This window comes from Apodemus sylvaticus, chromosome 12 (assembly GCF_947179515.1).
Source record: "Apodemus sylvaticus chromosome 12, mApoSyl1.1, whole genome shotgun sequence".
Taxonomy (NCBI): domain Eukaryota; kingdom Metazoa; phylum Chordata; class Mammalia; order Rodentia; family Muridae; genus Apodemus; species Apodemus sylvaticus.
The window spans coordinates 14,536,320-14,550,243 of record NC_067483.1 but is presented as its reverse complement, the minus strand read 5'-3'; the positions used below and the strand labels follow the sequence as shown (position 1 = coordinate 14,550,243).

The 13,924-nt window shown below is 36.9% G+C and overlaps 1 pseudogene; it reads right to left on the bottom strand.

Annotated features, from left to right (window-relative positions):
- Nucleotides 1-11,630: 11,630 nt before the first annotated feature.
- On the bottom strand, nucleotides 11,631-12,097 carry LOC127697748 (uncharacterized protein C9orf85 homolog; annotated as a pseudogene).
- Between the last annotated feature and the right edge of the window lie 1,827 nt (nucleotides 12,098-13,924).

Sequence of the window (13,924 nt, the reverse complement as noted above, 5' to 3'; positions counted from 1 at the left end):
AGTGGAAGTGGAGTGGCAGGGAAAAAGGGGGTCATGATCAAGTATTTGGGAGGATGCAAAATTGAAGCCACTGAGCCAGCAGAATGATATGAAATATACAACCTCAGGAGGTGGGGGGACCATGTAGAATGTACCAGAGACCTGGGAAATGGAAGAATCTCAAGACTCAAAGAGAGGGACCTTTGATGAGATGCCCAAGAATATAGAGTGGAAACTTGTAGAGTCCACCTCCAGTAGAAAGACAGGATACACGGTGCAGGGATAGGTTGCCATCCATAGTCAGGAACTCTGACCTGGGGTTGTTTCCATCTTCAAGAACTGCAGGGATGAAAACAGAGAGGAGACTTTAGCTGGAGGTCCAGTGACTGGTCCAAATATGGGCCTATCTCAGTGATTGGCTTCAGGGTCTGACACTGTTACTCATGTTGTGTTATGCTTACAGAGGGGAGCCTAACATGGCTGCCTTCTGAGAAACCCAACCATCAGTTGACTGAGATCAAGGAAGATACTCGTACCCAACCAGTGGCCTGAAGTTGGGTAAAGGCTTGGAAAGGTTGAGGAGGATGGTGACCTCATGAATAGACCAGGAGTCTCAACAAACCTGGACCTCTAAAATCTCTCAGACACTGAGCCACCAACCAGGCATCATGTACTGGCTGGTCCAAGGCTTATTTCTCCTCCCAGAACACAAAGAATCTCATTATTCTCTATATCCAGTTTTCATACATTTGAATAGAACTCTATATTTGTAAATGTAAATACTTTTTTAATTTTTTCAAATGTTCATATAGTCATTCATTCATACATACAGTATATTTTGATCATATTTACTCCAAACTCTTTTCATGTTAGCCACACTGCTCCAGGAACTTTCTACTCTCTGATGACTTCATTTTTGGTTTGTTTGTATATATCTCTGAATCCAGCTTACCAGTTCCTTTACTTATGGGTGTAAAACCATCCCCTGGACCAAAGCAAATTTACCAAGGACCACACACTTAAAGAAAACTGGCACTACCTCTGTCAATAGGCATTAACTATAAATAGCTCCAAACTCAGGGATGAACAACTCATGAATCTCTCCTAGATCGTGTTGGAAGGTTGAATCTGTGTGGCCTGTTCAGATAACCACTGATGCTGTGAATTTATCGGTGAAATATTCTTGTGCCAGGAGCCATTCTCACAGAGATCTCAAAACCCCCTCCTCTCAGCCATTTCTAGCCTGCTTTCTCTAGGCTGCTTTTAGAAGGAAATATACTAGTTTAACGATTAGCCAAGTAAGCTAGATGGTCAGTACATAGAGAGCTCACCCGAGTGGGCTCGAACAAATGAAGCTCACCTGTGGTTAGGTTACCACAGCAACTCCTTTCCACCTCATCTCCCCATGATCCAAATATGATCCAATTTCCTACTGCACATGCCAAATCTTTCTTGAGATTCTGAGAGACAATTCTGAGAAACTGTTCCTGAGGAATGATGCTGGCCCCTAATATTGTTCCCTGAGTACAATGACTTTCCCCCTTCACTCATCCCCACACATGCTTGTTTGCTTTTATAATGCCTTGTGTGAAAATTAAAGATTGACAGTTTGATCAGAATACAGACTTGCTGTCTGTTTTCTTGTGTCTCTTGTATCTCGTCTTTCCCTAGGTGGTTCCCGGGACCCTGCTGACTGTCCTGTGGGATGGGACATTCTTGCCTTGTTCAGAAGATATCCTTTCACTATGGAATATCTCAATCTTTTATTTTTTACAAATTTTCTGTCTTTTGCTTGTTTGCTTGTTTTGGTTTTTGTTTTGTTTTGTTTTGTCAGGTTATCTGAGACTTGGTGGAGGGATATTTGGAAAAGAGTTTTCATTCATTGTTGAGAATTCCAGATATGTTTTGTCTATACTTTGACCAAATATTAAGTCTATATTGTCTGACTAGACTTAAATATGAAAGACTTAAACTATACACATATGTGGCTGAGGAGAGAACTAAGCTAGAAAACATTTTTACCAAGTAAGCACAAAATCATGTGTGTGATCTCCAGACAACACATAGTAAATCCATTTATGATATAGTGCCTGAAGTCCAGTAATAGTGAAGTAGAGACTGTAGGATGTCCTGAGATAAGTGGTTATCCAGTCTAGTATATTTAGCCAGCTCTAGATTCAGTGAAAGACCCTACTTATAAAACATGTTGAACACCCAGTACCCCAGAAAGAGCAAGAGAGCTAAGGATATAAACATTTTAGTTTCCATCTATGCTCTGTAGCTGAACCTGTCACCAAGCCCTTCTGACCTCAATCCCACCCAGAAGAACTCAAGATCTCAGGATTATAGGCTTATCAGAGGAAAAAGCTCCAGTCAGAGACAGCAAGACCAGCTAATGCCAGACATAACCATATAGCGAGAGGCAAGCACAGAAGCATAAGTCAGAAACCAAGGCTACATGGCAAAATCAGAACCAATTTCTCCCACTACGGAAGGCCCTGGATATGCCTACAAACTTTAAAATCAGGATTCTGATATAAAAATCCCATCTCATGATGATGGAAGACTTTAAGAAGGAAATAAAAAATTATCTTAAAGAAATACAGAATATACTTAAACAGAAAGAAGTCCGTAATGAGGAAACAAATAAATCCTTTAAAAACATGGAAATACAATCAAGCAAGTGAAGGAATTGAACAAAACCATCCACAATCTAAAAAATGGAAATAGAAACAATAAAGAAATTATAAAGGGAGGCGACATTGGAGATAGAAAATCTAGGAAAATGATGAGGAGTCATAGATACAAGCATCACCAACAGACTACAAGAGATAGAAGGGAGGATCTCAGGTGTTGAATATACTAAAAATAAACAAACAAACAAACAGACAGACAAACAATGCACTACATTCAAAGAAAATATAAAAAGCAAATACTCCTAACTGAAAACATCTGGGAGATTAAGGACTAAAGAAAAGACTAAACCTAAGAATAATAGGTACAGAATAGAACTAAGATTCCCAACTCAAAGGGCCTGTAAATATCTTCACCAAAATTATAGAAGTAAACTTCCCTAACATAAAGAAAGAGATGCACATAAACATACAAGATGCCTACAGAATGAAAAATATATTAGACCAGAAAAGAAATTCCTCCCATCACATAATAATCAAGATATCAAATTCATAAAACAAAGAAAGAATATTAAAAGCAGTAGGGGAAAAGGGTCAAGAAACATATAAAGGCAGACCTATCAGAATGATATCAGACTTCTCAACACAGATTCTAAAAGCCAGAAGATCCTGGTCAGATATCATACAGACCCCAAGAGAACAAAAATACCAACCCAGGATACTATACCAAGTAAAATAGACAATTAGTATACATGGAGAAGCCAACATATTCCATGAAAAAAAAAATTAAACAATATTTTTTCACAAAGTCAGCCCTACAATGAATAATTGATAAAAAACTTAAACACAAGGAGAGAAACTACACCCAAGGAAAAGCACAAAATCAGTCAACTTACAACAAACCCCAAAGAAGAGAGACACATAAACATAACTCTCCCTCTAACAATAAAAATAACAGAAATCAACAATCACTAGTCTTTAATATCTCTTACATCAATGGACTCAATTCCTGAAGAAAAATACATAGACTAACAGACTGGATACATAATCAGAACCCAGTATTTTGCTACATACAGCAAACACACCTCAGTGACAAATACAGATGCTACCAAATTGTAAGAGGCTGGAGAAAAGTCTCAAGCAAATTGTCCCAAGAAACAAGGAAATGTAGCCATTTCAATATTGTATAAAATTGATTTCAAACAAAAATTATCAAACAAGATTAGAAAGGACACTTCACACTCTTCAACGGACAAATCTACTAAGATAAACTGTCAATTCTGAATATCTATGCCCCAGTTCAACAGCATCCATATTTCTAAAGAAATATTACTAAAGCTCAAAGGACATATTGAACCTCAAACAGTAACAGAGAGAGACTTCAACACACCACTCTCACCAATGGATAGATCAAGGAAATAGAAACTAAATACCCACACAGTGAAACTAGCATTAGTTATAAATCAAATGAATTTAACAGATATCTATAGAGCATTTCACCTTAAACTAAAGAATATACCTTCTTCTCAGCATCTCATTGTACCTTCTCAAAAACTGATTATACAATTGGCCACAATACAAGCCCCAACCAAAACCATAAGTTTGAAATAATCCCATGCTTCCTATCAGATCACCATGCCCTGAAGATGGTCTTCAATAGCATTAAAAATCAAGAGAAATATCAAATTCTCATGGAAAGTGAACAACTTTGTATTCAACAATAACTTCTTCAGGGAAAAGATAAAGGAAAATATTAAAGACATTTTAAAATTTAATGAAAATTATAGCACAAAATATCCAAACATATAGGATACAATGAAAGCAGTGGTAAGAAGAAATCTCATAGTTTTTTTGACCTATATAAATAAAATGGCAAAAGCATCCACTGGTAGCTTAATATAACATCTGAAAGCTCTAGAACAAAATGAATCAAATACACCCATGAGAAGTAGATGGCAGGAAATTATCAAACTCAGCAATAAAATCAACCAAGTAGAAACAAAAAGAACTTGACAAAGAATCATCAAAACCAGTAGCTATTTTTTTGAGAAAATCAAAAATGTAGATAAACTCTTAGCTAGACTAACCAGGGAGCTGATAGACAATATCCAAATAAACAAAATCAGAAATTCAAAAGGGAGACATAATAACAGAAACTGAAAAAGTTAAAAAAATCATCAGATCCTATACTCAACAAAAAAAAAGAATATCTAGATTAAATCGATGACTTTTTAGACAAATAGCAGGTATCAAATATAAACAAGGATCAAGCAAACCATCTAAACAGTCCCATAACCCTAAAGAAATAGAGGCAGTCTTTAAAAATCTTCCAATCAACAAAAGTACAGGGCCAGATGTCTTTAGTGCAGAATTCAAGCAAACCTTACAAAAAGAAAAGCTGCCAATACTACTCAAACTCTTCGATAAACTACTGATCGAAGAAACACTTCTGAATGCCTTCATGTTACTGTAAAATCTAAACCACACAAAGACACAAGAGAAAAAGAGAATTTCCAACCAATTTCCCTTATGAGTGTGCAACAAAACTCAATAAAATTCTCAAAAACTGAATCCCAACAACATAATAAACTATATAAACAAACTTTAAAAAAAACTCACAATCATCTCATTAGATGCCAAAAAAAGCCTTTGAAAAACTAAAAACACCTTCGTGTTGAAAGTCTTAAAAATTTAAGAAAATCAAGGTCCATACCTACATATAATAAAAGCAACATACAACAAAGTAATTGCAAACATCAAGCTAAATGGAGAGAAACTTGAAACAATCTCACTAAAATCAAGGACAGGACAAGGCTGCCTGCTCTCTCATTATCTATTCAGTATAGTACTCAACATTCTAGCCAGAGCAATTAGAAAACAAAAAAATATACAAATTGGAATGAATGGATCAAAAAACTCCCAGGCTCATAGATCAGCAGGATTAAGATGGTAAATATGGCTATCATACTAAAAGTGATCTACAAATTATATGTAATCTTAATCAAAATTCCAAAACAGTTCTTCATAGAGACAGAAAGAGCAATTCTCAAATTCATCTGGAATAATAAAAAACCCAGAATAGTCAACACTATTCTCACCAATAAGATAAATTTTGGGGGAATCACCATCCTTGACCTCAAGATGTACTACAGAACAATAGTGATAAAAACTGCATGTTGTTGGTACAGAGACAGACTGGTAGATCAATTGAATAGAAGTGAAGACACAGAATTAAACACACACATCTATGGTAATCCAATCTTTGACCAAGAATGCAAAAACATCCAGTGGGAAAAAGACAGTATATTATATAAATGGTGGTGTCTCAAGTTCTGGTAGGCATGGAGAAGAATGCAAATTGATCCATTCTTATGTTCTTGTACAAAGATCAATGCCAAGTGCATCAAAAACTTCAAAATAAAACCAGATACACTCAATGTATTAAAAGAGAAAGTGGGAAAGACAATTAAATAGGGGGTATTTTCCTGAACAAAACACCAATGGCACAGGCCTTAAGATCAACAATAGGCAAATGGAGTCTCATAAAATTGAAAAGCTTCTGTAAGGCAAAGGACAATGTCAACAGGCCAAAATGGCAACCTACAGTTAGGGAAAGATCTTTACCAACCCTACATCTAATATAAGTCTAATATCCAATATACAAAGAACACAAGAAAGTTAGACTCTAGAGGACCAAATAACTCTATTAAAAATGGGTTACAGAGCTAAACAAAGAATTCTCAACTGCGGAATCTCAAATGGCTGAGAGACTCATAAATAAATGTTCAACATATTTATTCATCAAGGAAATACAAATAAAACCAACCACTAGATTCCACCTCACTGCAGTCAGAATGACTAAGATCAAAAAATCAGGTGAAAGCACATGCTGGTAAGACTGTATAGAAAGAGAAACACTCCTCCATTGTTGGGGGATTGCAAAGTAATATAACAACTCTGGAAATCTGTCTCATAGATCCTCAGATAACTGGATATATTATTACAGTTACAAAAGGGCACACATGGCATATACGCACTGATAAATAATAGGGAAAAAACTTGAAATGCACATGAAGCAGCTCACAGACCATATGAAGCTCCAGAAGTAGGAAGTCCAAACTGTGGATGCTTCAGTTCTACTCAGAAGGGTAAACAAAATAATCATGGGAGGAAGAAAGAGGAGAAAGACTGAGAGGGAAAATGGAGGGGGAGAATAAAAGGGAGAGTGAGATCAGGTGTGGGAGGAGATGGGAGAGAAGTCAAAGTATTAAGTAATTGAAAGGATATATGTAGCAGTGAAGGATAGGGGCGTGGAAGAAACCACTAGAAAGTTCCAGATACCAGGAAAGCAATAGGCTCCCAGGATCCAACAGGGATGACATTAGCTGAAATGTACAACAAATTGGACAGAGAACCTGTAGAGACCATATCCAGAATTTAGACATGGCCTCTGGTTGTGGTATGAAGCCACCCACACATCTCTAACTTATTAAACCAGAATGTTCCTGTCTGAATGAAATTCAGGGACAAAGAGTGAAGCAGAGACTGAAGGAAGGGCCATCAAGTGACTGCCTCACTTAGTGATTAATCCCAAACTCAGATACTAAACCTACACAGTATTGCTGATGCCAAGAAGTGCTTGCTGATAGGAGATTGGTTTGGCTATCCCCTGAAAGACTCTGTCACAGTCTGAACAATATGGATGTGCATACATATGCTTGCAGCCAACCATCATACTGAGCACAGAGACTGCGATGGAGGAATTACAGAAAGGACCAAGGGAGCTGAAGAGTATTGAAATCCAATAGGAAGAACAAAAATGTCAACCAACCATAACCCTCATAGCTCCTAGAGGCTTAACTACCAACCAAAGAGCACACATAGAGTAACCCATGGCTACAGCTGCATATGTTTCAGAGGATTACCTTACCCGGCATCTATGGGAAGGGAGGCCGTTGGTCCTGTGGAGGCTCAATACCCCAGTCTAGTTGAACTCTAGGACAGTGAGGCAGGAGTGGATGGGTGAGTGGGGGGATCTCCCTCATATAAGCAAGAGGAGGAGCCATGGGATAGGGGCTTTGTGGAGTGGAAAATGGGAAGGGGATAATATTTGAAATATAAATAAAATAATCAATAAAATCAAACAAAAAAAAAACAGGGTGAACAATGACCTACATATGAAGCCCAAGGTTGTCATCTAACATCCACAAGCACATATGTACTATGTGTTCCCTTATGGGTACCTGCACATACACTGACACACATACACCTGCTTCAAATAAGATAAAATATGTATCTTCCACTCAGTTAGTAGCAGCATTTCTCCTTAGTGTTATTATCACACTACAAATCTTTTGTTGTATCCTTATTTCTGTTTACCACCAGCAAGGTGGGGCTGCCTCTCTGCCTAATGTATGGCAGTATGTCAATAGATATGCAGTTAAGTGTATTCTGTGTTTTTATTCAGAAAATGTTACATTTCATATAGAGTATTACAAAAATTTATAAAAAGCATTTGTATTTCAATTATTCCATCTTTTTGAATTATGATGCATGCTTTTCCTGAGCCAAAATGATAGGCAGTGTATTTACATGTTACTTACAGCTGATGAGAATAGAATAATGGGGCTCTCTACTGAACTTAAAAGCATTTCTTATATTCTCTACATGTTCATGCTATTTAATTTTCTATTAACTCCCCTTTACCTGGGAAGATAATAGTCATCAGATACTCTCATGGAATTTAGCTTTAGTACTAGCTCCATAGTAACTCCTCAGGAAAACAGCTGGAAGTCACTTGAAATGTGGAAAAAATCATTTGTGCTATATTATATTCTGAGAGCCTCTTACTGAGGGAGAATGTTTTCATGGACACTAAGAAAAGTGAATTTCCAGAATTCACATTAGGATGTTACATAGATTATAAACAATTTATCCAGTTCAATAGGTTCCATGCCCTCTTTCTACTTTATTCTCATGTTTTTCAGAAACAATTTTTTAAACTTAGATTTTAAATTTATTTTTCAAGTGTTATCCCCTTACTCCTCTTTCCCCATTCCAGAAACCCCCTATCCAATCCCCCTCCCCGTGCTTCTATGAGGCTGTTCCTACACCCACCCACCCATTCCTACCTCCCAACCCTTAATTCCCCTATACTGGGGTATCTATCTAGCCTTCATATGGCCAAGGACCTCTCCTCCCATTGATAACTTATAAGGCTGTCCTCGGCTATATATGTAGCCAGAGCCATGTGTACTACTTTGTTGGTGGCTTAGTCCCTGTGAGCTCTGGGGGATATGGTTTTTTGATATTGTTGTTTTTCCTATGGTTGCAAACCCCCTCATCTCCTTCAGTCCTTTCCCTAACTCCTCCATTTGGGACCCCATACTCAATGCAATACTTGGATGCAAGCACCCAACTCTGTATTTGTAAGGCTCTGGCAGGGCCTTTGGATGTCAAGGTTTTATTTACCTTGTTTTTTTTGTTTGTTTGTTTGTTTTTGTTTTTTTTTTTTTTGTGACAGGGTCTATTATTTTCTTGGAGTTCACCAAATAGTCTAGGCATCCTATGATTGTTGGATAACAAGACCTAAATTTCATTTGATTATGTCTCACCAGCCTTGGTATTACAAACATACACTATCATCAATAAATTTTACATAGGAGCTGGAGATTGAAATCATGTCCTCATGCTTTCAAGTCAATCACTTTACTGACTGAACTGTTTTAAAGATCCTCTTGCAAACTGTTGCATTGTACACCACAACTTTTATATAATACTGGATCTCCTGGAAGATAGAAAGATAAGAATTTGAAACCACATTTTCTTTACTGAAATTCAGTATTTTCCTGCTTTTCCAAAATTCAGAAATACAAAGAAGCTTTGTATTAATTATAGACATAGTGTCATAAAATGCCATGACAAAGATAACAGATGACAGCATGAATTTATCTGTGTTTATTGTTCCAGATTGTTAGAACCTACAATGACAAATCCAAAACACACTGATAGCACCAGCATATGAAGAAATCTGAGGGCTCCCATCTTAAATTGAAAACAGGGAACACAGAAAGAAAACACACAATGGCATAAAATTAAAGCTCCTGGTAACATATTTTCTATAAGAAGGCACATTTCTCCAACCTCCCACAATAGCACCTCCCACTGTGGACCAAGTACTCAAATTCCCAGGAATATGATAAAAATTGCTCATTCAAATGACCAGAATTATTATCCTTTTGGAACATTTATTTATTTTCCAACACTACAGTTTCCCATTGCTTTCAATGGCTCAGCAAATATATACACACATATGTACATACACATATGTGTCATACACATTCATAGAGATTAAGACACAAAGAAAACATAGTAAAACATTAAAATTAGGAATCCAGCTAAAGAGATGGAAAAGTTCATTTTACCGCCTGGTATAATACTGTAGCTTTGGGGTTTTAAGCACAAGGGCACAGATTGCAATAATCACATGACACTAACTTACACTGTTTACAAATAAGAACACTGGAAATAAAGTGATAATTCAGGATGATGGAATTCTGGGAAGGAATGCATATGAGGGAGAACATCACAGGAGATTGCGGAACTGAAAGTATCTCCACTCCAATATTAATTTTAGGTTTTCCTTTCTAGATAGTAACTATATAGCCTACACAGTTTTTCTAAGTATATATTTCCAAACTAGGAAAAAGTTAAAAAATGGAATGAAGTATATAAAGTATTTTTGAAGGAAAATCATTACATATGATTGTATAAATAAAATGCACTGTGTAAAAATAAACTGCTTTCCTTTGTATGATGTAAGGGAACTTTTTGCTAAAGAAGTCACATACCCAAGGTCAGGTTACAGAATTGTTCTTTGAGCTAGTCATCTTAGTTTTCCATGAAATAGTTCTGATACAATCACCAATTCTCAAAACTGAATAATTTGACATTAGATAGTTTTTCTAAAATTTTCCATAGATTTTATAAAACATGCCACGGTTTTGAATAATGAAATAGCTTAAGTGTTATTGTGAAAACCTTTAAGATTCTGTTACTCTGTGAAGAATTGAGTTGGGATTTTGATGGGGATTGCATTGAATCTATATACTGCTTTTGGCAAGATGGCCGTTTTTACTATATTAATCCTGCCAATCCAAGAGCATGGAAGATGTTTCTGTCTTCTAAAGTCTTCGTCAATTTCTTTTTTCAAAGACTTGAAGTTCCTGTCATACAGACCTTTCACTTCTTGGTTAGAGTCACACCAAGATACTTTATATTATTTGTGACTATTATGAAGGGTGTCATTTCCCTATTTTCTTTCTCAGCCTGTTTATCCTTTGAGTATAGGAAGGCTACTGATTTGTTTGAGTTAATTTTATATCCAGCCACTTTGCCAAAGTTGTTAATCAGCTGTAGGAGTTCTCTGGTGGAGGTTTTTGTGTCACTTAAGTATACTATCATATCATCTGCAAATAATGATAATTTGGCTTCTTTCTGTCCAATTTGTATCACTTTGAAGTCTTTATGTTGTCTAATTGCTCTAGCTAGAACTTCAAGTACTATATTGAATAAATATGGAGAGAAAGGGCAGCCTTGTCTAGTCAGTGATTTTAGTGGAATTGCTTCAAGTTTCTCTCCATTTATCCTGATGTTGGCTACCGGTGTGCTGTATACTGCTTTTATTATGTTTAGGAAAGGGTTTGATTGGGGAAAAGGAGGAGGAATGTGAGTTTATGGGACTTTCAGGGAGGGGTGATTCAGGGAAGGGGAAATCATTTGAAATTTAAACAAAGAATATATCATATATATATATATATATATATATATATATATATATATATATATATATATATATATATATGTATATATATATACATATATATATGATTATTATATATTCATACATATTTTAAAAAGCTTCTGTTACTCAAATATAAATAACCAATGTTGCTCAGGAGCCAGTTCTGCCTATGGGAACAGTCTTTTCTGCTTCCTATTGCAGCTGATTCAGTGCTGTCAGACTTGAGTGTCCCTATCCTCACTATCCGAGTCAGACTCAGCAACTAAGTCATTATCACTGTCTTCCTTCCATTTGCAGTCTTTTCTATAGTTAGAACCTTCATTTTCAATATGTTCTGAAGCTTCTGGTTCTTCAATAAATGGAGTAATGCTCTCTTCTTTCTTTCCACATTTTATACAAACTTCAAGTTCACAGGCATATGGTCTACATATTATGTGGTAAGAGTCCTGTAATGGCTTTTGGAAACATTTAACACATTTCTTAGGCTTTGTCTATGGTTTGCATTTGCTGTATTTTCCATGTCATTCAAGAACTTCTCTGCAGCATTGACATACTCCATCATGAAGTTTTTCATTAATTTTCTTGGTCTGAACATCTTATTAAACTTGTCATTTTTGAAGTTGAAAGTATTCTGGTTCTTCTGAGGCAGGCACCAAGTCACGTTGGCTTTCTGGGAACTCATCACCAAATCTCAAGCACCATATATCAGGGCAGCCTTTAAGTTACAGGAAAGAGTAATGAAGTTTCCACCTCAAGGTGAGACTAGGGCCACATTTTTTTATTTAGACACTTGCAAGAATCCCTCCTAACAAGATGTCAACAGTACTATATCAAAAGAAAATTCAAACAAACAAAGAAATTGCTATAAAGACAAGAGTATCTGAGTTCAAATGGCCAGCATCCAGAAAAAGTCAAGCACTGAGGTATAGAAATATGTGTATCTCAGGAACTCTTTTGCCAGCAGCATAGTCACAATGGTGATCTTTGGGCTCAGTGATATCTATCTACAATACAATTTAAAATAAAATATTTAAGGTAAAGGGTATTGAAGAATCCAAATCAGTCTCCCTGATTTGAATTTTGCATGTGGTAACACAGGTGCATGAAACAGCATCAGTGTTCATCCACAATCATATACCTACCATACACAGACTGACACTCTCATTAAAGGAGAGCTTTTTCATTGTAATTATACTTCGAAATTTACCAAAGTCATTACCTTAATGGTGGTGACTGATCTTTTTTTCCATTTTTTCCTAAATATCATCCATTTTAACATCAGATCCCTCCTTGTGGGACTCTCCTCAAGTAGGCGTATCACTGATCTGATGACATTCATAAGCAGGAGTTCCAAAAGCATTTTCTTATGGAGTTCACTTGTAAGAAGAGCTGGCCTCTTCTAATCTTTTATTTCATTTTGTACTGAAGATTATGAGTCAGTGGACTATGACAGGAAACTTACTTGGTAATGTTTACTGGTTTCACAGACCCAGGCACCCATCTCAGGCTGGTAGGAATTTCCAAGCTCCCTACGAGATTTCTGGCCTGGAACACTCTCCATATAGGGATGTGACCAGTGATCACATAGCACAGAGTAAAATTCTCCATGCTAATAAAGTATTTAGATGGGCCCAGGAGGTCTAGCCTAAAAGTTTCCCTTTTTGCACATTCCCTCCTATGAAAGATATTTGATTTCTGGTCTACCCTAAAGAAGTGTATGCACCCATTTTTCATGATGAACCATCAAGAAGTGGAATGGGTCATTGTGGACTGTCTCTCTCATCTATCCCTGCTATAGGGAGCATAGAAGAAACCTTTGTTTACACAGGCAAGCCATCTAAATCTTCTGGAGAAGGCCTGTAAGTGCTCCTGGACAATCACAGCTAAGCTAAGCCAGAGTCTCCTCTACCCCCACCCCAGGCTTGTAATCCTCAGTCCATTGCCCCTGAGATCCTGAATCCTCCTCAAAATTTCCAGGAAATCCCATTTTTACTCAGCCTGTTGTTTCTCACTTGGCTGAGACTCCCAGTCCAAGATGATTAACCCCAGACCCTGAGAAGTGTATCTTGTCCCCCACTTCACCTGCCCAAGAGGCATTCACACACCCAACATAAAAACAAAACACAGGACTAGAGAAGATGTTCAATGTCCAATATATTTGGGAAGATAAAGAAACGGGGTGAACTGAATATCTTCAGCAGAATCATGCTTGAGCGCCAGGGAGACAGAGCAGTGGGTAAAGGTACTCCAAGCACTGAGTTACACAACGCAAGTTATATCCCCAGTACTTGTAAAACTGAGAAGGGGCACTAGATTTGCATGTTGTCCTCTGCTGATAGGACATCAATGCACTAACATCGCTGCCTCAAATAAGCAAAACAATGAAAAAAATAAGGCAGAATGTTATTGCATGGGGCACATTTTTTCATCAAATCAGCTGCTTAGTCATTGTAAGTTGTGTTGCTTTGAGCCAAGAATCAAAAATAAAACTTATTTTTTCAATACTCAG